The sequence below is a fragment of the Ambystoma mexicanum genome, chromosome 9, assembly GCF_040938575.1.
Source record: "Ambystoma mexicanum isolate Mex_15411 chromosome 9, UKY_AmexF1_1, whole genome shotgun sequence".
Lineage (NCBI taxonomy): Eukaryota > Metazoa > Chordata > Amphibia > Caudata > Ambystomatidae > Ambystoma > Ambystoma mexicanum.
Window position 1 is genome coordinate 794079208 of NC_090931.1, and position 23204 is coordinate 794102411.

Below are 23204 nucleotides of genomic sequence, written 5' to 3' on the forward strand. Positions count from 1 at the left end.
ACACTGCATATAAAAAGACCCTCATTTTGCACGCCGAAAAATAGGCGTCGAAAGGCATCTCGGCATCTAAAAAGGCACCGAAAATACAAGTACTAATTCAAAAACATGATGGCGCCTCTCCCCTAAAGGCAAGGTTGCTGAAAAAACTCAGAATTTCGATGCCATTAACTCCCGAGGCCTCCCAGACAGAGCCTTCCACTCCCTTGGGCACCCTCTCTGGGGCTATGCGCCATAAAGACAGCCTTCCCACAAAAACCACCCCTACTAAAGATGTCACCCCAACCCCGGGCCCTGTCATCTCGGGCTTCCCACCAGTGTGTTGTTTTACACCAGAACAATTTAATAAGTTCTTAGGGCGAATGTCCTGTTTCGTGGTCTTTATGGACAAACCCCCAGATCTTACAGGACTCGGAGATGCCTCGTAGCCAGGGGCATCAGCAGAGCCACCCCATGCCAAGAAATCCCGCCACAGCACAGCACTGCTGCTCTTGGCACCCCGGCCTTGGCACCCCAAGATAGCTCTCAATATCAACACCCATCGCAAGACCCATATAATTATGACCAAACAGGGTCTCATGGGGATCTCTATAGCCAGGATCAAGACCTGTTCTACGATGACGACATTTATGTAGTACAGTCAACCGACCATTAGGACCAGCCGGTTGCAGACTCGCCAGTTAACAACCAACTACAGTATAACGAATTGTAACTGAAGGCGGCGCAACATTTTAACATTGTCACTGAAGAGACACAAGTCGATAAGGACTTTGTGGAAAACATCCTGGGGGACAAAAGGCAGCCACACCATTCATACCTCTCTCGCAATCAGTTCATAGACTTATTCAACCATCTCTATTAACACCCAGTCTTACAAGACCAGTCAACCCAAGAATAGAGAAGGTGTTCGGGCCCACAACCCCTGACCCCCTGTACATTAGAGGCCAGCTCAAACCGGATTCTCTGGTAGTTACTACCACCAGAAAGAAGGTAGGCATTCCCCTGGCATTGGCAGAGGCCCCGCCTGACGAGACTAAAAAGATGTATACATTTGGGAGAAAGGTAGCTTCCTCTGCAGCATACCAAACAAGAATTGCTAACAATACAACCTTGTTAGCTAGTTACTGCTGCCACAAATGGGGCAAGCTTGAACGACAACTACAGGCCGTCCCAAAACCACTGAAGGCCCAGTTACTTAAAACTGTTTCAGAAGGCAAGCAAGTCTTGTTAGGAAAGATTTCTGTTTAATTTTCCCTTCAGTTGTGAACCCCCCAACTTTTTCCTGTTGTCTGACCATCCTAGCTTGAATTTTCCAGTGGAGCCCAGCTTTCTGCTGTACTCTGCTGGACTTTTGCTCATTCTGTTATGGGGAAACTGACATGCCCTTAAGACAGTCAGTACTGGGAGACTTTGTTTCCCTTAGTCTTTCACTTTTTTGCTATTTTTTGGCAACATTTTATCAGTGCACAAAGTACGTTACAGTACAGTGTGCTGGTGTCCCGTTTTCATTTTTAAGGCTCTAGACACCCTCAGAGGATTTTTCAGTGAATGTGCAAATTTGCATTGGACAGAGCTGGTGGCAGCTGTTACTTTTCATGTATTTCTAAGCCTTTTATATTGTCCATACCGCGTTTACCGCCTTTGGCCCAGGACAGTGGCAAGTGCCTAAAATGGCCATGCCACAAGGTCCTTTGCTCTGTCCTTGGGCCATCTTGTCCCTTTGCCTTCCCCAGGTCGAGCAGACCCGGGAAATTCCTTATTTGGTCATGCAGACCCCGCACAAACCGAAGCTTTTGCGGGCTTCTGCATGCCTTGTGTATGTATGTGTGTGCGCGCGCGTGCCCAGGATGTGGGCGGGACTGTCTAGTTCCAATACACATAATGGGTGCCAGGATGTCTGGTGTGCTGAGAATGACCGGGACCACTGTGGTCCATGATTGGTCCACATCTGGCATGGCTGTATGTGCGAAGATCTCTCATTGGGTTCTCTTCGTTTTGGCGCAAAGGAGATTCTGGATAAGAGAAGGCATCTTACACCCATTCCAGGTCGATCTCTTGAGTTCACACCGAACTTAGGAAAGGAGCCAAGTATTCTGAAACCAAGAAGCAGAGCTGAGAAACTGCTGGTGACCCGCTGCAAGGTTTGGCACCCTGAGCCCGCTGTCGTCCCGTTGTACCCCCTGTTTCTGATCGAACCTAGAAGGTCTGCAAAGGCCCGTCGACCCGTTGGAATAATGGGACTAACTATTCTCAGCACCTCCAACTTAACCTGTATGTGAACCTCGGAAGTGTTCCTGGACCACCCAGTGAACTGACCAGCTTGAATGGGACCTTTGCCCTGGAACCGCCGCCATCTCGAGTTGACACTTGAGCATTTGGAGACTGTAAACTCTGGGTACAAGGCACTCTCCCTCCGAGTTCCGTACACTTAGCATTTCTAGGTCTGAAATTAGGAGAGTACGCTTGAACCCGAGCATACGCGGTCACTGTGTCGCCCCGCTGTGGTGATGAACTTCATGGGAGCCTTGCTGCAGTGCCCCTCTGTGCCCTCAGACTTGCTGCAGCGGAATTGGCCTGATCCCTTCATCAGGAGCAGAGAAATCACTACTGTCCCGCCACAGAATCATCCCTGGAACGCACGCAGCCCCTAATGCCACAGAGCGGCGCAACTGCAGGATTTGAACCTGCGACCGAAGTTTGGTCTGGAGTGTGCTGAGGGTCAGTGAGTACTTGCAACCCTTAATCGTGGCCTCTGCCGTTTATCCATTTTTACGGACGAGTGTCCCCTGAGGGACCACTCTTCTTTATCGAGTTAGCCTGTGCTACCGAGCTATTCCCAACTCTTGGATCCTGTTCTGCCCTCTTGTGGAGAACCTCCTTGAATAGTGGGAACTTATTCTTCACTGCCTTACCCACCTGTCTGAGTCGCTACAGCCCCTGCAAGATACCCTGTTTTGGCTCAACCACACGATCGCGTGCACCAACAGTACTTTTGAGCACAAGCCTACACTCATTTTAGGGACTGGACTGCCTCTCAGTTAGAGTTTGAATAGTGAAGGTCTGCCTAAATGATATGTGCACTGTATGCTCCCTTTCTTTACAGGTTGTGGACCCTTACTGTGTACTATTCCTTTAGGTCATTGGTGACTGTATATATGTTTAATAGTAGTGTTGTATTTGTTTAGTTAGTACTGCTGAGATTCGCTCTGTGTGTGATTTAAAAGGCCTTTAATAAATGTATATGTATTTTGATAAATACACCGGACAGAGTAAGTTGTAGTGGCATTTACTGTGTGTGCTCGCTGTGGGCTTTCGATCACCCTCACCCCTCCTGAAACTTAGTCCTGACCGCCGGCTGATGCTACCTTGAATGGTCTGTCTTGTCCAGAAGGTTACTCTGTTCCAAGAAACTAGGCTGGCCTTCTGAACCTCTCCCCACCAGGTCAGCATTCAGAAATCCATCTTGACAAGTCTGAAGCTGAATCCTGAAGAACAACCTTGATATGGTGGACAAAGTGAGATGCATCAAACCCGTAGGACCCTCATTAAGCAGCATGTCTGGCTTAGGAAGTCAGGGTTTAAGCTGGAGACCGAAGCAACCCACCTGAACATGCCAGTTGAACCAAGCGTCCTATTCGGTAAGGCCATAGAGGACGCCCTAAAGAGTGCCAAGGACGCGTAGAACACTCTTCAGTCCCTTGGGCAACTGACTTACAGACCTTATTCCCAATGGGGTTCCCCAAATTCAAAAAGATTTAGGGAACAGAGCGATCAACGTTCCTCGCGCCACTCTTAGGGAGGACAGTCATCGTCTTGGGACTAGTCAAGAATGGGAGGATTTTAAGACCTCTATGCTTGATATGTTCAAGAAGCATGCTGCAGTCAGCACGGTTAACCCCCCCACTCCCTCACGCAGCAGGCCTTGGAGCCAAGAGATGCGCTCTGCATTTCTGACCCTCTCGTTCCCTGGTACCGATGCCATCAGTGCCAATAAACCCTTTGACATCGAAGGAGGTCCTTTGGAAGCCAGATCAAATTAACCCCGTACATCCAAAGAAGTCAATATCAGAAGTCAGGTTTTTGTACAGCCCTTTCATGCAGCACCCGTGACCACCTGCCACTACCCTTCTATTCATGGAGGAGGACTTTGTTGCGGGCAGGGTGGACCCAACAGTCTTTCTACAGCCTTCAAGGCCGTGAACAAATTGTCCTACTCCTGTACCCCACCCTCAGCTTCATAGGATACAGCATGGCCTACCACACGCCTTTTCTCCTCAGAATGGTTTTGGCCTCCCGAAAGGTCTTCCTCGGCTCTTGCACCTGCGGGCTGAAGTCTGGGAATAGTTTGATAATGTGCGTTCCGTAGCTCAGTTCTGCCTTCTCCCTGGCCGCTTTCAATAGAGCATCTCAATCCCTGTAGCAGAAGATGCGTGCAATGATTGGTTTTTCCAGGGTCCCTGGGGGCGGTTTGGGGGCCAGCGGGTGATTTGCCCTGACCACCATGAAGTTGGACGACACTGTGGTATTATCCAATACTTCCAGTAAGAATCTTTCTGTGAATGTCTTCATGTTATCAATTGCCAAAGATTTGGGAACCACTGCTACTCGCACATTATTATGGCATGACCTTCCCTCCAGATCGTAATCTTTGGTGGTGATTTTCTTGACCACCTGTTGAAGCTGAGCTACCTCCTTCTGCAGCGTGGCTATCTTGTCTTCGCTTTCCCCTATGTTCAGCCTCATTCATGCGCACCTATGATTTCTCAATATGTCCTGCCAAAATGTCTACCTTGCACGCTAATGCATCTATCTTCTGACTGATTGTGTCGGTACTGTCCTTCAGGGGTGCCAGCGTTTGATTCAGTAGTGCAATATCTACATTTGCAGGCCCTGCTCATTGGTCTTGTATTTGCAGGTGGGCCATACTGTTTTTAGCAAATAGGTCCATTTTCGCCTGATTCTTTGATTTAACCATCCTCTCTGTGGTGCAACATCGTTGTGTGTCCTAATAGCTGCTCTGCCCGCTCCCCACGAAGATCCCTTCAACGTGCCCTTCTTCCAACCCTTCCAGGGCCCAGCTCTTCTTTGGCACAGCACTGCAGGCAGGTTCAATGTACCCAATCATCTTGGGACAAGCTGCTGGCTTCTATCCCTATCTGTGTGGCAAGGCGCTTATGCCTGAAATACCACGCAGGACCGCCAAGCTCTCCTGCTAGTATCCTGTCAAGGTCTGCTGTAGGGCCTCGTTCGGTCCCACTTTATCGTAGCTCCTGTATAAGCATGTGTGGAGCCTCGCTGCTGCCTTAGAATGCTGTCAGGGGAGCGGAACCAGTCCAGCGGTTTCGCCCACTGCTTTACAACTTCACAGACTGCTTTGCCCTCAGCTTCCCATTCCAAATCTCTCACCTATGGGGGACTTTGTCAATAAGTGCATGAGGAGATTAGTCGCTGGGGGCTCCTCTCTCGACGTTTGGCTCTTCCAGCCGTTAATCTCGCACCTCTGCCAGTGCGCGCTCTTTTGTTGTTGTCCAGGAGCCCTGGAGCAGAGCAGGCTGCATCAAATATCTCTGTGCCCAGGGCTTCTATATTCGGTGGGGTTGGTGCATTAGGCTGCCTGTTGCCTGCCAAATGTAATTCGGTTGGTTTGCTCTTCTTCCAAAAGCGAGAAAAGTATGTTATTTTATGGATGTTTAGCTTGCCGCTGAAGCGCTCTTAAGGCACTGCCATCTTTGCAGCCTGCGCTACAGCACCCCCACCACTCCCTTTTCTAAAGCCTGTTTGATTTGGCTTAAGAATGCCTCTCTCATTTGCCCTTAGGGTTAGCTTTCTCAAAATCAAAGAACAGAAAATCTTTGTATCCACATCTAAAAGGGCGATCGTTGATAGTTTGAGGGATCTAACTTATTTCCCTTTTTAAAAATAGGGATATTAATGGGACACGTTTCCATGTAGCGGGGTACATTCTGTTGAAAAAACATTTTAAGATAAAGAATAAATAGGTGGTCCTCATTTCTAGATTCTCTTTTAAAACCTGGTTACATAAACTGTTTGCCCCCAGAGCTTGAGAGTTCCTAACGCTCCCAATAGCACAAATTATATCATCCAATTCAAAGGATAGTTTCCAGGGGCTTTGAGCGATATCCATAATGGAATCTTTATCCACCATAGCACAAAGGGCACAAAAGGGCGACATCCAAGATTCCTCTGGAATCGGATTGTCCTGGCTATTCAACTGTGAGCCAGAATTTACCAAGCTCCAATAATTACTATCTGATTTAGTCATTAAGCAATTCAACCTTTTTTCTCCTTCCTGCTGATCGATAATAGTTAGGTTGTTTCACTCTGTTTTGATACCTTTGCTTCACCTTTCTAATGTTTTCATTTATAGAAGTCCTCTTCTTACTTTCAAGAAATGCTTGATCTGACATCTCAATTTTTTTTACATCGTTGAATTTCCACATGGTTGCCCAAAGGTCGAGATCCAATTTGCCTGACATTCTAAGATGTATCTTCTATGCAGCTCCTAGTAAAGGCCGGAAAGCAAAGAGAAGGATAATATTTCGCCTTTTCCATGTTGCGTCAGACTTTCCACTTTTACATTAACCTTTTTATTAAATGTAGCAATATTCCATTGATACCAGACAGTCCTATTTTTTTGGTTTACAGCTATCAATTCATCCCTAATTATGTCTGACGTAATAAAAACCTGACCCTTAAAACTGGCAGAAAGAATCCTATGATCACCAGGTAGTAATACAAATTTCTGACATGATTTAAACACGGTTTCCGAAGTAAGAACAAAATCAATACTCGATTTTTGTCACCTCCTCTGCCAGGTATAACGTCCTGCCAAATCCCCTATGACATTTCCATTCAGGCAGAACAGGTTCCTATCTCTTAACATCCTTATCCATTTAACCCCCTTGTCTGCCTATCCTTCTGTAGTATCTGATATTTCGACCTCAACATTTTTGAGTAGTTGCGTAAATCATGATTCCACAAGCAATTTATTTGAAATCATTGAGCAAGGTCTCCTGGAAATGGACAAACCTTCCATTTAAGACAAAAATCCATAATATTCTCTATAAATTGCTCCATAGGTGTTTCCACTTCATTAAATGTTGACTTTTAACAAATGTTCAGGTAGCAGTGCCAAATCAAGTCCTCGCACAATTCCTTACATCAACATTCAACACTCAGACTGTCCGACAACTAGTCGTACCTGGCTCACATGATATAAGCATTAATAGTGAGATCACATCTTGTTTGTTTCCCAAAGATAAACACTAATGATACATAGTGGGCCCCTTACTCTTAGGTCATCTGAGACAGCCAGTATAGCTGTCCTTTCTATTGCAAAAGGCACATGCAACTCCACCCAGTTCAGTCTAACTGAATCTAAAAAGGCCACCAATGCATAGAAATTGGATTCAAAGATGAAATGCTTTGAAAAAGAGACAAAATATTTTGACAGTTAAAAATATCACGTTCCTACTTTGGAAAGATTGCTCCTACAATAAGTCTACAGTCCACAGGCACACTCCTTCTAGGTGTTGATGAACTTGACACCCTGACTTCTTGAGCTCTTGGCCCCTGTATCTGAGACCCCTTTACTTCACATGTAGGATCTCCACTATTTGTATAACAATTAAAAGTGCCTTCCCTGGCAATCTTTGGTCTGTCAGTAGGAACAGTCACCATGCATGAAGTACCAGGCCGCTGATTTTTTTTTTTTATCCCCACCAGCACCATCTAGCTATTTTACTGTTGCCGGCAAGGCTAGAGTTGATGCGACATCAGCACACTTCCTCTGCCCGATTCCAATTGAGGAATCGTCATGGAGTCTTATATTCTTTTTCTTTTTTCCTGTAAATTTTTGGCTTCATTACTCTGAGTATCCTCTTGGTGAGGAAGCACTGGAAAAAACTATTTGTTTGCAAACGGTAATACCATTAATGTGTTTTGCTCCTAAACCTTTGTCTGTCAGAGTTCTAAGGAATTTCTGAGAGGAACTTTTATTCGGCTTTTTCTTTGATTTTTAGTTTTTTTTTCGTTGGCGGCTTAGATTTTATTAACAAAGTCAGACACCCTCACACCCCCCGCCCCCAACTCCAAATGAGCAGACTCCACACAGATGACAGACAGCTGTATCAAGTAGTCAAAATCATCATTATATGGAAGAGTAGTAGCAGACAACTTGTAGACAAATTTTAAAAAGTCGTGCCACGTTCTTTCAAATTTGGAGGCGGCCCTATTGATGCTTCTGTGATGACATGCATACTAGAAAGAAAGTAGTGGTGGCAATCTCCGTAAGAGTGGATTCTTCCAAGCCCTGGGAGATCATGGATGGAAAATCACCCATGCCTACACTCCTTGGTGTGAAAACATCTGGGATTTTCTTTTTTTTTTCAAATGAGATTTTAATAAAGGTTTTCCAAACAGTACGACACACCATTGAAATGAAAGAACTAAAACATTGCAATCAAGGTCAGAACACCACTAGTAGAGTCACAAACTAGCTGGGCCTTCTTTGGCCTAAAACAAACATTAAACATTGAAATACCACTCCCTCTATCAGCCCACCCCCCCACCTTCTGTGGTTGATTTTATCCCATTATAAGTCCACTTGCAGGTTGAACCAAGACCATGTCCGATAAGTTCAAGGTCTGTTAATGACTAGGGTGCTTTCGAGTCTCTCGCTCCACTCCTCCTCGTGGTCCCTCATTTGGGTATGCTAGATATTCCCCCAAGCAACCCAGTTCTCTCATGGTAGTGTCCCTGCTGGTGAATCTGCTCTGGTTGTAGCCAGCGCCATATACTATTGACAAATCAACCCCCACTCCTGTTCCACCACTCCACCCCCACCAACCCCCATGGAGCCCCGCTGTTATTCGATCCATAACGTACATATTTTTGGCCACATTTATCCACTCGTTTTTACCTGGTGTGTGTACATTTTCCCAGCGGGTTGCTATGTGTGCCCTGGCCGCTAGTAACAGGCTTGCTGTCATTTGGGGGGGTCGAAGAGGTTCCATCTCCACTTCCTCCAGACCAAACAGGACCAGCAACGGGGCTTTGATTCTAGTGATCTCTTAATCCAGCCCAGGATCTCCTCCCAGGAAAACGGAACCTCATGGAACCCCCACCACATGTGCCGGTAGTCCACCCTGGAGCCACATTCACGCCAACAGAAAGGTCTCATGTCCTGGTACATCTTTGAGAGTCTAACCGGGTCATACTGCCACCTGTGCAGGAGCTTGATGGCGTGGAGCTTATATTGGGCGGAGATCAAAGACTGAGAGGCTCCCCTGCAGAATGTTCCCCATAGATGTGGGTCCAACCCCCCTCCATATCTCTCTCCCATAGTCCTCTCAACTTATCCATGGATCCCTTCCCCTGAGTCCACCTGGCACCCATACATGGTCGAGATCAGCCCACTCCCCTCCTTTCTAGTGTCCAGGAGCTTTTTGAAGCGGGTAAGGTCTCTCTAGATATGCTCCTTCCATTCCTCCCCCATCATCACCCCCTTGAGTTGGAGATACAGGAAGACTGAGAGTTTGCCTATTCACAGGGCCTCCTCGAGTTCCAAGATACTGATGAATCTGCCGTCCCTCCAGAGCTGTCCGATTCTTTTCTAACCCCTTCTCATACCAAGACAGGAATCTATCAGGGCTGTAAATGGCGTCCCGATATCTAGTCAATCCATCTAAAACCATTCCATCGAATGCTATACCATCGAATTATAAGCATCGAAAAGCATTTCCATCGAAATGCCTTTAAATTGACTATAATTGACTATCTTCTCAATTTTGGGTTCATCTATGGTATCATCCCCAAAGACCAGTTTCATAATCTCATATAGGTTTTTCTTGAGGTCCCTCTCTGTCTCTGCCTCCTCCGGTATCCCATAAATTCAGAGGTTGTTCTTCCTCTCTCTGTTCTCAAAGTCGTTCATCTTTAAGGCAATCTCTGCTTCTGTGCGTTCGATTTCTGTCATCCTTACATCCATTTGCGTTTCTATTATATCGAGGGAGGACTGATTGTGCTTGACCTCCTGGAGCCTCTCCTCCATCTTGTCGATTCTCTGTGTGATCTTATCGACCTTCCCACCGATGTCCGCTCTCATGGTCCTGATATCGTCCATCATTGAGGCCACATCCTTTTTCATAGCCATGGAGTCTTCTTCCTTCCCCACAATGGTCCCTATTCATTCTGTGCTCCTTGTGGCAACCCCCAACCTGCACCCCCCTGTGAGCAAACCTACTCGTGTCATGTTTGTGCGTCATGGCTAGGGGGTCATCACCACCCGCGATACCTGGTGTGTATTGCTGTGGCCTGAATATCCTCGGAGAAGCACAGCCTAGTTGGTTGCCCCCCTTCGCCTTAGCAATGTGGTCGTCTTCTTGGGCCACTGAGTCTAGAAGGTGGGCACACACCCCGGTGACTTGGGCCCACACCTCCTTAGACCCTGGGGGTACTATATCCATTCACCGGGCTGTCAGCTTGGTTTTTCCGAATGCCAGTAAGCTAGGGGTGTCCCTGGTGTTTCTAGATCTTCAGGAGGCGGGCACATGCCCGTGGCCGAGAGGCCAACACCTCCCTATAGTCCTGTGCAACTCTGGCTTGCTCTCCCCTCAGCCCAATCCAGCTGTTGAAGTCGTGTGCAGCCTGTGGTGGGCCCTCCAAGAGGTGCCACTGTGGGGTGGGTTCCCTCTGTCCTGGCCATCTGCGGGCAGTTGTTTGAAGCCTGATAGGGGAGGGGGTGTTCTTTCGGCTCCTCTCTGCTGGTGGCCTATGCTTGGGCAGGGGTCACCACCTGATTATCACCGGGCCGGGGTGAGGTGAGGTTCCTCACATGGCGCGCTGCATGTTCCTTCCACTGGGCCTCTTGCATGAGTCCCAGCCTCCCTCGTTGCTTTCACTAGTTACCGCAGGTGGGAAAAGTTACTTTCACTTTCCCGCTGCCTGCACAACATCTTGGATCTTGGATCTCAGGTCCTCGGCCTTCAATCCGTGTGCCACCTGGTGGTCTCCAGTGATTTTCTTTTTAATATTTGTTGATGTTAATGTTCAATCGCGCAAAGGTGCTGCGTTAATGGGGGCCGTTCATATGGTTTAGTCATTGCCTCCCATTTCATGCGGGGTGTGTCCGCTCCCCAACTGAAGCCAATTGCCAAAGATCTAAGTTTATCAAAAAATGTCCTTCCAGGCCACAGGGGTATATTAACAAAGTAGTAAAGTAACTTGGGGACTACAACCATTTTCAGTAGGGAGAGTCTGCCATATAGCGATAGAGGCAGTCTTGCCCATAAATTCAATTTATCAGTGAGGGAAAGTATATATTTCCAATGATTCTCAAGAAACAATGTTTGGTGCTGTCATGAGACAATGATCCCTAGATAATTCATCCTATCCTGAGCCCATCTGAAGCCCGAAAGATTTGCTGGGGGGACCGTAGCTTCGTTCAATTTTAACAGTGCCGACCTGTCTTCATTTATGCAGTACCCAGAGTATCTAGTGAATCCGCGCACCTCCTCGAGTATTGGGGAAAGGTTGACTGACGGGTTCCTGATAAATAACAGTGAGTCGTCCGCATATAAAGAAATTATATGAGTGGGGCCAGTCATGCGAAGTCCGCGATGCAAGTGTCTTAAATGCAATATACAGGCAAGAGGTTCTATGGAAAGAACGAAAAGCAGCAGGGATAAGGGGCAATCTTGTCACATGCCTCTGGCAAGCGAAAACATAGGGGATATTGTGGATCCGGTCCTAACCTTCGCCCTCGGTGAGGAGTAAAGCAACTTCACACATTGGATGAAATACTCACCCAGGCCCATACGTCGGAGCACTCAGAATAGAAATTGCCAAGTTACGGAATCAAACGCCTTTTTTCGGCATCTAAAGAAGCGGCCACAGCTTGCAAGTTTGGGTTGAGTTGGGAAATTACACCAACGAGTCTCCGCAAGTTATATGCTGTTGTGCATCCGGGGATGAACCCAGACTGGTCCGGGTGGACCAGCTCTGGCATGTATGGGAGCAGTCTTGCCGCTAATAATTTAACTAGGACTTTAATATTGGAATTGATCAAAGATAGCGGCCGGTAAAAGCCCATGTGTTCAGGGAGTCTGTTAGGTTTCAGTAGAACTATGATCAGTGCTTCCGACATCGAGTGGGGGGGCGGGGAGTACGGCGTTGCAATGCTTCCTCCCAAATGCTGAGTAGTTAGGGGGGCAGATCCGAGCTCAGCTCTTGTATAATTCAATACCGAGCCCGTCGGGACTGGGGGCTTTCCCGGAGGGGAGAGATTTAATAGATTCTGCAATCTCATCAGTGGTTAGGGGAAGGTTTAATGCCTGACATGCCTCATCAGTGAGTTTGGGGAGAGGAATAGATTCAAGATAGTGTTCGAGATCCGCAGGGGAACACTGATCCGAGTTGGAGTAAAGTGATTTGTAGGATTCTGTATTTACAGCTTCAGGGGAGCTAAGGATATCTTCAGATGTACCCAGAATACCCGAGATGTGATGTGTGCCCGAGTCCCCATGAGCCGCACGAGCCAGATGACGACCCGGTCTGTCTGCCTCACCATACCTTTTAGCCTGAATAGGGTGGTACAGCAGACGGACCTCCCTGTCCGCCAGCTCTTGAAACTTTAGGAGGTTATCCTTAATACACCCGAGTAGCGCCCGATCACGTGTACGGGCGTATTCGTCCTCCATGTTTTTTAAATCAGCCTCAATCTCTGCGAGATTCCTTCTGGTTTCGCACAGCAATCCAGAGGCCTTGGAAATTATCTCGCTTCTGACCCATATCTTAAAGGTCTCCCACACTGTACCTGCCTGCGAAACCGATGGTATGTTTAATTGAAAGCATTCCGCGGACTCAGTGTGCAGTTCTTCCGTAAGCACCGCATCTGATAAGCATCCCGGGGGCATGCGCCAGAGGGGGCGCAATTGACCGTGTCTAACCACTGAAGCGTCAATGTGATGGGCGAATGGTCAGATAAGGTTTGTGGGTGAATCACAGAATCCACGACCCGCGGCTTGAGAGAGGCAGGAATTAACCACAAATCGATTCTAGAATGTGCATCATGCACCGTGGAGTAATATGTATACTCGCGCCTGGTCGGGTTACGACTACGCCAGGGGTAAATTAGTCCCAAATAAGACATTACACTTGCCACCATACGGCTCGCTGCAGTAAATTCCCTCTGTGTGTCTCTGGAGCGATCTAGGGTACAATCAAGGATAATGTTGAAGTCTCCCCCCCCCCATGTGATGTGTAAAGGTTGAACACTGATCAGAAGGTCAAGGATTTGAGTATAGTATTGGGTGTCATCGACATTGGGGCCATATGTATTAACAAGTGCAACCTTAGTACCAAGCAATAAGCCCCACACTCACATACCTTCCTAGCGGGTCAATCTTGCACTCGTATTCTTGAAATTGTATGGAGCGGTGTATCGTAGAGAGCACTCTGCGTGACTGGGATGAATAGCACGTAAAATACTGTTGAGATCCCCAGGTATTGGCAACTATTTTGTTGGTAGGCCCTAGAGCTTGAGTCTCCTGGAACATTACTATTTTGGGTAAGCAACGATTTATATACATGGCCACCTTACAGGCTTTAATGGGGTGGTTAAGGCCACGGACATTCCAAGACATGAAGGTAAGATTAGCGTTCGTATTGTTCGGAGTTAGTGCGGTGTGAGTACCATAGTCGCTGAGCTTTTAGCAGAAAGTAGGTGCAAATGTCGTCATTGGAGAGGTCTACGATTGTTTTCAACATTTGAATGAACAAACTTAACATCGGGCAGGAATAGCCCATCAGTACCACACAATCAAAACAATTTAATTGTACATAACTGCAGGCACCAACAACCCAAATACCACCCCCCACCCTCATCTCCCACAACTTGACGATGTATACCCGATTAGAAAAAAACACAATAATTTCCATGGGGTGCACTGTGAGACCGCCTGAGAAATCTGATTGCGGTCAACAACCTGAGTACAGTGCCACTGCCAGGTAAGGTTATACTCAAGCTAATCGTACAGACAGAGCAGTGTGGTCCAGCGGCTTCAAGCATTGTCTGTTATGTTTGGGGCATCATCATGCAACGGAGAGCCGCCACAGTCACTTCGTGGCAGCGAGATGGGAATGTTGGCTTCAATATAGGACACAGCATCTGCAGGATCTTCGAAAAAGTCGGCCCTACCCCCATGTTGCAGTAGAGTTTGGCGGGGTATAGTAGAGCATCCTGCACTTAGCACATTCGCAATAGTTTCTTGGCCGGATCGAATGATTTGCGTCGGTAAAGCACTGCTGCCGCAAAATCTGGATAGATATGAATGTCGGAGGATTCAAAGCGCAGTGCACCGTGTTTGCGGGCCAGGCGCAGTATCACGTCTCTGTCGCGATAGTTTATAAGTCTAACCACAGTAGTTTGGGGCGGGGCGCCCGGCTTGGGAACTGGGGCAAGGACTCGAGGCGCCCTTTCAACTAGGAAATGTTGCGATAATTCGGAAGGGCTGAACAGGGTCTTGAGTAGCTTTTCCGTAAATTGCTTCATCGGGTCCTTGCAGGCCGCCTTGGCAATCCTACCAATTCTAATCTTATTGTGGCGTGACCGCGATTCGAGGTTGTCGCATTTATTGCAGACTTTGTTAAATTCCTGTTGGAGATGCGCGATGTCTCGTCCGTACCTCGAGATCTGGTCCTCCATTTCCCCAACTCTGGATTCGACCTCAGTGATGCAAGCCCCTTCTTTTTTCAATTTTGACTTTAGGGAGTCTATGGTGGAGACTATGTCATCCAGCTTGACATTTACGGCGAGAAAGCCATTTTGTACCGTCGTCAGCAGTTGGTTTTTCCTCGATGTCGTGGGTGAGGGGACTGATCATCCACCGGGGGGTCGACCATTTGGACAGGGGATTTGGCAGGGGTTTTGGTATAAGTGTCCATTGGGCCCTTCTTCTTGGATGTGGCTCCCTTAGTCATGGCTCAGGGGTGGTACTACCAAGTCGGAGGTGCGGGGGCGAGTGTGGGAGCGTCACACCAGTATACACAGGCTCGAGCAACGCCACCAGCTGGTGTAATCTACACCCGGGGGTAATGACACTCCGGGTGCAGGAGGGCTATAATCAGCCAGCAAATGTAGTGTCGATGGGGCTGCGGGCAAATTACAAGAGGGTCCTGGCTCTGGCATGGGCCGCCACACAGTAGGTGAATGCTCAGATGGGGGTAGCACAGGGGGGCTGACAGGTCAGGCGCCAGTGGCACGACACGAACAATGGACAGAGGGAAAGTTTGCTGCCAGTTGCCTACAGGTATACTGGACCCCGCTCACATAAACAGGCAAGGGAACCGTAGTCAGTATGTACAGCACATGCAGTTCAGTGAAGCAATACAATGACAACTTTACCCAAATACCTCAAGAGGCTACCCTCAGATGAGCCAGGCCAGTAATAGATGATCTGGTGCCACTCCAGCGGGTCAGACAGAGCAGCCAGACCTGTATTCTACACGGCAACAGCAACCGTGCTCACCAAGAGTACTTCGTAAGTTCCAAGATGGTGCCTTCTGTCATATGGTGTTCGGATCGCAGCCAGCGGCGCACCGCAGGCTCAATCGAGCGTAGTGTTCACTGCGACACCGCTCCAGGCATGCCGTCCGGTCAATGCTGCCCTCCGAAGGCCTGCACACTCTCCAGCCCAAGAACCGGAGATATCATGGCCGCTGCTATCCACGCATGACCGGCGGGACCGCAGCTGCACAATCCGTCAGCCACTGCGTCTTGTTAGATTATCAGGCCAAACACACTGTCCATGGAGCACACAATTACCAAGGGTAGCGATCCAGACTGCTACTTCAGAAACGAAGCTTAGCGTGGGAAGAGCTCTGCTCTGCCCCTCCTCTCAGCAGCCGCCCGCCGCACAACAACTTCAGGGGCCTGATGCTCAGAGCTCAGTTGCCGGTTCAGGCCAGGATTCGGTCAGCTGGATCACCAAACATTCATCTCTCCTCTAATGCTAGCAAGTAATTGGTATGTAGGGCATAATCGGATTTATTGCAGGAACGGATTTTGTTAGGCAGGAGCTCACCACTCAATCGGCCATATTGTTTGGCAGCTCAACAGCGCCCCTCCACGATTTGCGCTTCTGATGCGCTTCTGAGCTTGCTCCGTACAACTAGTATCAGAGCACCTACTACGCACATGCACTCTATTCCACAGCTTGGTCTTTTCCCTGAACTTCAAAAAGTCTCCGATTTTGAAGTCCCAGTCTCTCCGATTTGTGCAGGGCATTCCCACCAAGGACCGAGAGGCGAACATCTTTCGGATGGGCAATGTCCTCCAATTCCAGACAGAGGTCCCAGCCTCTGCATTTCTGTGCCTTTTGCCTTTACGGCCTCTTGCATCCTAGCGGTTCTGGAGGAGAGGCTGTGCATGAGATCGCTTCTGCGGCTCCTCCATTGCCAATGGTTGTAGTTTCTGTGCCGCATGTTGACTTTCTACAGGTCTCGGACCAGTTGGCTTGGGATCTTGCGTGGTGGGCCGTGAGAAATAACTTGCTGAAAGGCGCATTGTTTCGTCAACTCTGGCCGTAGGTGATGGTGGCTTGGACTCCTCTCTGACAGATTGGAACGCTCACCTGTCGGAACTGACAGTGAGTGGACTTTGGTCTTCCTCTGAGTCTTGGGAATACATCACTTTGCTGGAGATGAGGGCAATCAGGCTGGCCCTGGTCACCTTCCTCCCCTCTGTGAAACGCAAGACCTTGCGAATTCTGACGGACAAAACAGTGGCCATCCACTACCTGAACTAACAAGGTGGTGTGGGGTGCTTGCCTCTATACAGAGAAGCTATGCAAACAGTGGTTCTGGGCTCTGGATAATGGTGTCTCTCTGATGGCGGCCCATCTGGCCGGAAGAGAGAGTGTCGCAATGGATGCCTTTAACACACAGACTTCGGCCTCCCCCAAGTGGGAGCTCTGCTAGGATGTTCTGGATGAGATCTTCTTTTGGAGACTCCTCAAGTGGTGCTGTTGACTTCTAGTGTGAAGTCGTCAAGGAGCTCTGTGGGACACACTGACAGTCGAGTGGGTATTTTACCTTTTTTATATGTTGCCGCAGATACCGGTCATTGTTATCAGAACTTCTCAGCCTCTCATCTGCATCACCCATTCGTCTACTTCCTATTCAGGGACAACAGAGCAGTCCTGCACCACGACCCCACCTCTACCATTCTGAAGGCCTGGCTCATGCTTCCCTAGAATTTGGACAAATTCCTATGTTTCAAGGCTGCAGGGATGTCCTTGCACACTCTAGAGTTTCAAGCTGTAATGGTAATTAGAAGCGTTTTACGACATGGGTGTTCCATGTAAACAATGTTCATCCTTTGTGCTTCCATCCACAGGGCATGCTGCCATACTTCACTAGCGTGCAGTTGCCTGGCTTATTCTTCAATTAAGGTCCATTGTGCTGTTCTCCTCTTTAGGGAAGGCCCAGCAACCCCCCACCCCCAACTCCCCTTGAGTACAGAGCTCTTCACATTTAGCAGATGGTCATGGAATTTCAAAAGGCCCTCATTCTGCCTGCACTAGGCTGTCTGTTTGCTATGCCACATGGCATAATGTATGTTCCCGGAGCCAGTGGCTTGACTGAGAATGAGATCTCTCCAATGTGCCAGCAGATCTCAGTGGTTGCAGTTCTTAGGCAGTCTGAAGTACCTCCCTCAGATCCCAAAAGGGGTCTCACAGTACCTTCTGTATTAGTCCTGCAGGGGGAACTTGATGACGGGAGAACCTTTTTGGCAACCGTGGCCTGAGACGAACATAGTTACGCACGCCTCTTTGAAAGGTTGGGAGGCTCACCTGAACTTGCTGACTGTGAATGGATTGTGGTCCCCAGCAGAAGCAACACTTAACATAATCCTATTTGAGCGGAGGGCTATCAGACTGGTGCTGATAATCTTCTGCATTTGATACAGGATTAGTCTGTTCTGATTATGACGGACAACACAGTGGTCATGCACTTCCTCAACAAGAAAGGAGATGTGGGGTCACTACCCCTGTGCAGGGAGGCAATGCAGCTCTAACTCTGGGTGTTGCAGAACTGGATCTTCATGCCGGTTGTCCTTCTGGCCATGATGGGTAACATGACAGCAGACGCCCTGGCAGGCTGAGCTCGGTTTCTCATGAGTGGGAGTTGTGCTAGGAAGTACTTTAGGGGATATTTGCTCTTTTGCAACCCCTCAAGTGGATCCTTTTGCTTACAGTGCCAACAGGAAGTGCAAACTGTTTTGCTCTGGGGGAATTTCCCTCGAGAAGAACACTGGGGAATGCTTTTGTGGTGGACTGGAACTTACCAATGCTTTAAGTTTCCCACTGATCCCCGTCATCCCTGGTGTACTCAGTAGCTGTAGGAGGTTTGGGACCACCATAATCCTGATTACTCCCATTTAGGGCATGGTATACAGACCACCTGGGCATGGCCACCTGTCCCCTTTGGTGTCTTCCTCAGAGGACAGATTTGATCTCACCCGAGTGTCAACACTCTCAACCTTCACAACTTGCTTCTGAGAGAATGAGATGCACGTGAACGTAATGAGACCTCCTTGGTGGTGTTGTCCTCTGCAAGAAGACCAGCAGCAAAGTCACTCTATGGCTGCTGTTTGAAAAAGTGTTGTCGCTGGTGCAGAGCCGAACACCTCTATCCTTATCTGTGCAACACTGTGACGTTGATGTCTTTTCTCTTGCATCTCGCTTGGCAAAGTCTTGAGGTTGCCGTGGTGAAAGGGTATTTGGCTGCTGTGTCAATTTTCAACCGCACACCTGAGCAAGTGTTGTACTTTACGATTACCATGGTAATACAATTTCTCAAAGGGCCGACAAACATGTTTCTCCTGGTTCCCTTTATTGTGCCAACGTGGGATTAGAATATACTGTTGACTTTGTTAATGGGGGCTCTCTTTGAGCCTACGCATTATTGCCCATTAAGATTGCTTACATGGTAAACATTATTCTTGGTGGCAGTTATTTCTGCACAAAGGGTTAATGAATTACAAGCCCTATCCTGCAAACCTCTGTTTACAGCGTTCTCTAAAGCTAAGGTGAAGCTTAGGGTAAAGCCAACCTTTCAACAAAAGGTAGTCTCGGATTGTAATATTTCCCAAAGATTCCCCTTGCAGTGTTCCATCAGCCTCCTCACCCATCTAAGGAGGAAGATAGATTCCACAGACTGAAGGCCTTTAAGCTTCTTTAGTTCAAGAACCCGTGATTTCAGACTAGAGGATCAGTTTTTCATGGGATACAGTGGCCCTAGACTGGGTAAATCTGTAACTAAACAAATGTTGACCAGGTGGATAGTTTATGAATTCCCAAATACTATTCCTTTGCAGGAAAATAAATATCTAAGGGCCTGAGAGCACACTTAACCAGGGGGTTAGCTGCCACTTTGATTCTCCAAATTGTGCTTCTGATGGTAGACATCTGTCAAACGTGGTAATTGCTGCATACCTTTGAAAGCACTACTGCCTTGATTCTGTGAAGCCAGGAAGCACATTTTGCCTGGGCAGTCTTAAAAAATGTTCTAATTTGACCTTGGTCTCTGGGGTGGCTTTCCCCTCCTCCAGGATACACCTACTGCTATGGGAGTCCATATAAAATAAGGAATACATGGGAGCACAATTTCTTCCTTTCATAGATTCCTTCTCACCCTCCCCTTGTAGCCCTCTGATTGACACCTCACTCTCTTAATACTGTGATTGTCAATTCCCCAATGAGGGTTATGCACAGGGAAAAATTATAGAAGCGTAGGTCAGTGCTTGATGCAAGCTATATATGCAGATGCTGACGTAACATCCGGCGTTGTGCATGGAGCATGTCGAGGGATCCCGACACAGACATTGCACAGTGTCCCCTGCTGGGTAAAAAGTTCCAATGATCAGTTGGAAAACATAGCTAAGATGAGCAAGCTGTGGGAGGAATATCCATCAGAAAGAACATTACTGGAAGTAAGTTATTTGTTTCTCTACAAAGAGTATCTGAATTCCAGGCCTTGTCCATTTCTCTGCCCTTTCTCCAGTTTGCAGTAGAAAAGTTCACCCTTTTGGTTAGACAGTCTTTTCTTCTGAAAGCAGTTTCTAAATTTCTGTTTAAGCAAATAATCGATCTTCCAGCCTAATTTCCTCCTTCACTCCCTCATAAAACGGAGGAGAGATTCCATAGGTGGGATCCAAGAAGACCCTTGATATTGTATCATTCAAGATCAATCGAGTTTCTTCTTTATGATACAGTTTTTTGTTGGCTTTTCTGGTCCAAAGAAGGCCACAACTATCTCCAAGCCGACCATCTCCAGGTGGATGTGCCTTACAAAAAGGAGTTCCTGCTTTGGACATTTTCGTCAAGCACCACCATTTGTACTCCTTTGCTGATGGGAATTTCAGAGTGGGTTAAATCGGTTCTACAAAATTTCCTCCTGTAGGTTCATGTTTGTCATTCCTCTACCTCCGTTTTGGCACGTCTTTCTGAGTCTTCCTCAAGATGAGGAATATGTGCTAGGAATGTATTCATTAGAAGAAGCAATCACTTAACTTGTGTAACTTCTGACGGATCCCATATTACACCCACAGATTTCTCATTTCCCTCCCGCCTAAACCGCTACATTTTTCAATGAATCCCTTTTTCACATGTGACCGTTCTGTCCTTGCTCTCCATTATCTGGGGTCAAAAAAGCAGAACTGAAGGGAAATGGCACAGCAGTTTCGAGTATATGAGAGGATTACGCCACTTCTGGCACGATACAGGGCCCTCCTCAGAGCCGCTGTACGCCACCCTGCTGGCTATTGAAAACTTTCCAGAGCAGGCTACTGTTAGGCAGAATCACCTGCAGTACCCTTGGGGAACACTACAGGTAATTAGGACTACAGGTGTAAGCACAATTTCACCTTTGGTACAAGCCTGTACTACACAGTAAAGTGGTAGCGATGGCTGAGCAACCAGACTTATCTCAAGAGTTTAAATGAGCAGTAGAACAAGTTACACAAAGGACCAACCAATTCAGTGATTCAAGTAAACACTTACTCAAGGTTTCTTACTAAAAGAATATACATTTATTTACTCAATCATTTATAAAACATTACACTAGCACAAGCAGCTCAATATTACACACTACTACACCACAAAAATCAAACCGGTAAGTAACTAAACAAGTTTAGCTCAAAAATGAAGTGTGAGCAAAATGGCACTTGAGATACTTTGCAAGGGAGGAAAAAGACAAGGTTATAAGAATAGACAGACCAAATACATTAATAGGCAGGGCAAAGGGTTCAAGTTAAATACAACCAGCAATTCTTCTCAATAGGCCTGGGCCAAAGTCAATGGTTCAGAGTCTCTTGCATAGGATAGCACAGTTCTGGTATGTAATAGTTAAGTCTTTGCCACAGATTTTTAAAGGATTTGGCTAGGTGAAAAAAGTTTGACGAATGTTTAGGGAAGGACAAGCCTTCGTAGTTGAGGAACGTTTCACACACTTGCTCGATGGGCAAAAAGATTTCCGGACCGCGTTTGTACAGTACCTTTTTAAATGAAGAAAGCTGTAGTTGAGGCAGTTGTTCCTGGCAGTTCGAGCTGATCTCGCTGTTCCTGAGCTTTAGTCGTGGGGACAAGAAGGAGGACGTCGGAAGGTTCCTGCACTGCCCAGGGAAGAGGCCAAAAGCTGTAGCGAGACGTGGGTTTAAGGCCTTAAAGTCCTGGTTTCCTTACTTCTGGCTATCTGGTTTTCAACAGCAGTCTGAAGAAAATTCGACCAGAATAGGACGGTGTCCAGGTGGCTTGCGAGTTGGTTGTTCCCACCAAACTCAAGGGAAGAAGTTAAACTTGAAGGGCTTTTCTGTCGTCGGAGTTTCAGGCAATTCGGACCTGCAGCAGGGCTTCAACGGTCGTCCAGGAGTTGCAGCAGTCCTCTTCCTCTCCTCTTCAGTTCTTTCGTTCCAGTGGTCGACTCTGCTTTCCAAGTCCCACAGACCTGCTTTTAAACAGTCCACCCCCTACCACCCCCCCCAATTAATTCAGCCTGGCTGTCACTCACACAGCAGGGTGGCTGTCCTTGCCCGACAGCCAGCCGGCCAATCATACCAGAGTGTATTCAGGTCTCCTAGGAGACTAAGCACAGGGAGTTTCGGGCACCTCCCTCACATCCTATCCACCCCAGACACTCTGGCAGCAGTGGAGGGCTTCAGCACAAAAGCCCACCAAAGGGCACGAACAAAGGGACCAAACCTGGTTTGGCGCGCAGAGACAAACAGAAGGACTTTTCCTAAAAGAAATGTTGAAAAAAGATGAACAGAGTCTGTTTTTACAGATAGGTCTGGGGAGCCATATTGAAAAACATGGCTACCCCTGTTTTTGAGATATCATTGTTAGCGGTCGCGAAAAATCACGGAAGTTGATCTAAACCACTGCTACCAGCCATTTAAAATAGGAAAAGGTAAAATGTTACTGTTACATGAGTGTTTTGACTTGGGGTAAGCTATGCAACCCCTCCAGCACTCTATAGTAAGATAGGGTGTGCTGGGTCAGTAAATTTAAAGAGACTAGTAAAGTCAATTTAACTTTACATACCCTGAGAGACAGTAGTCCGCCTCAGGGAAGGTATTTAAACATTGGGGAGTCTGAAAGACACCCCTGTGTCACTGCACTGAAGGTGCTGTGTAAAACACAGAAAAAGATGATGCCATGGAGCTTGTTTTAAAACTCCATAACCAAAGAACACAAAAGTAAAACACATTGAAAATGAAAAGTTCAAAACCCCAAAATGTAGCAAAAGAGCTGGAGGGGTCCAAGGTAGAGGGAATTAAGCACTTGTGTAAGACATTTCCCTAACAGCTACATCTGAGGTGTACTTAACACAATGAAGAATCTAAGGGAGGAATATCGTGTCCATCAGAACCATTAGTTCTTTGTAGAAGAAGAAAGAATTTTTACACAGTAAAAATGAATGTTTGGCAAATTTGTATGTGCGTTGCAGATTACATTTTTTTTATCTATCATTATGTGCTAAATGGGTACTTTGCAAATGTTTTAATATTAAGGGCATTAGAAGCTACAAGTGAATGTCAATAAAGCAATCATCCATTCCTCCCGAGCTCCCTTTATCACTGGATGAGATGCCTCTTTAGGTATTTCCGTTCTTGTTTGTGTGCCCCT

General features: G+C 47.4%; 1 protein-coding gene across 3 annotated transcripts in view; it reads left to right on the top strand.

Moving 5' to 3' along the window:
• The window catches only part of VPS8 (VPS8 subunit of CORVET complex), a 2529257-nt gene that overhangs the window by 2317174 nt on the left and 188879 nt on the right, over positions 1-23204 (top strand). The window lies entirely within an intron of this gene.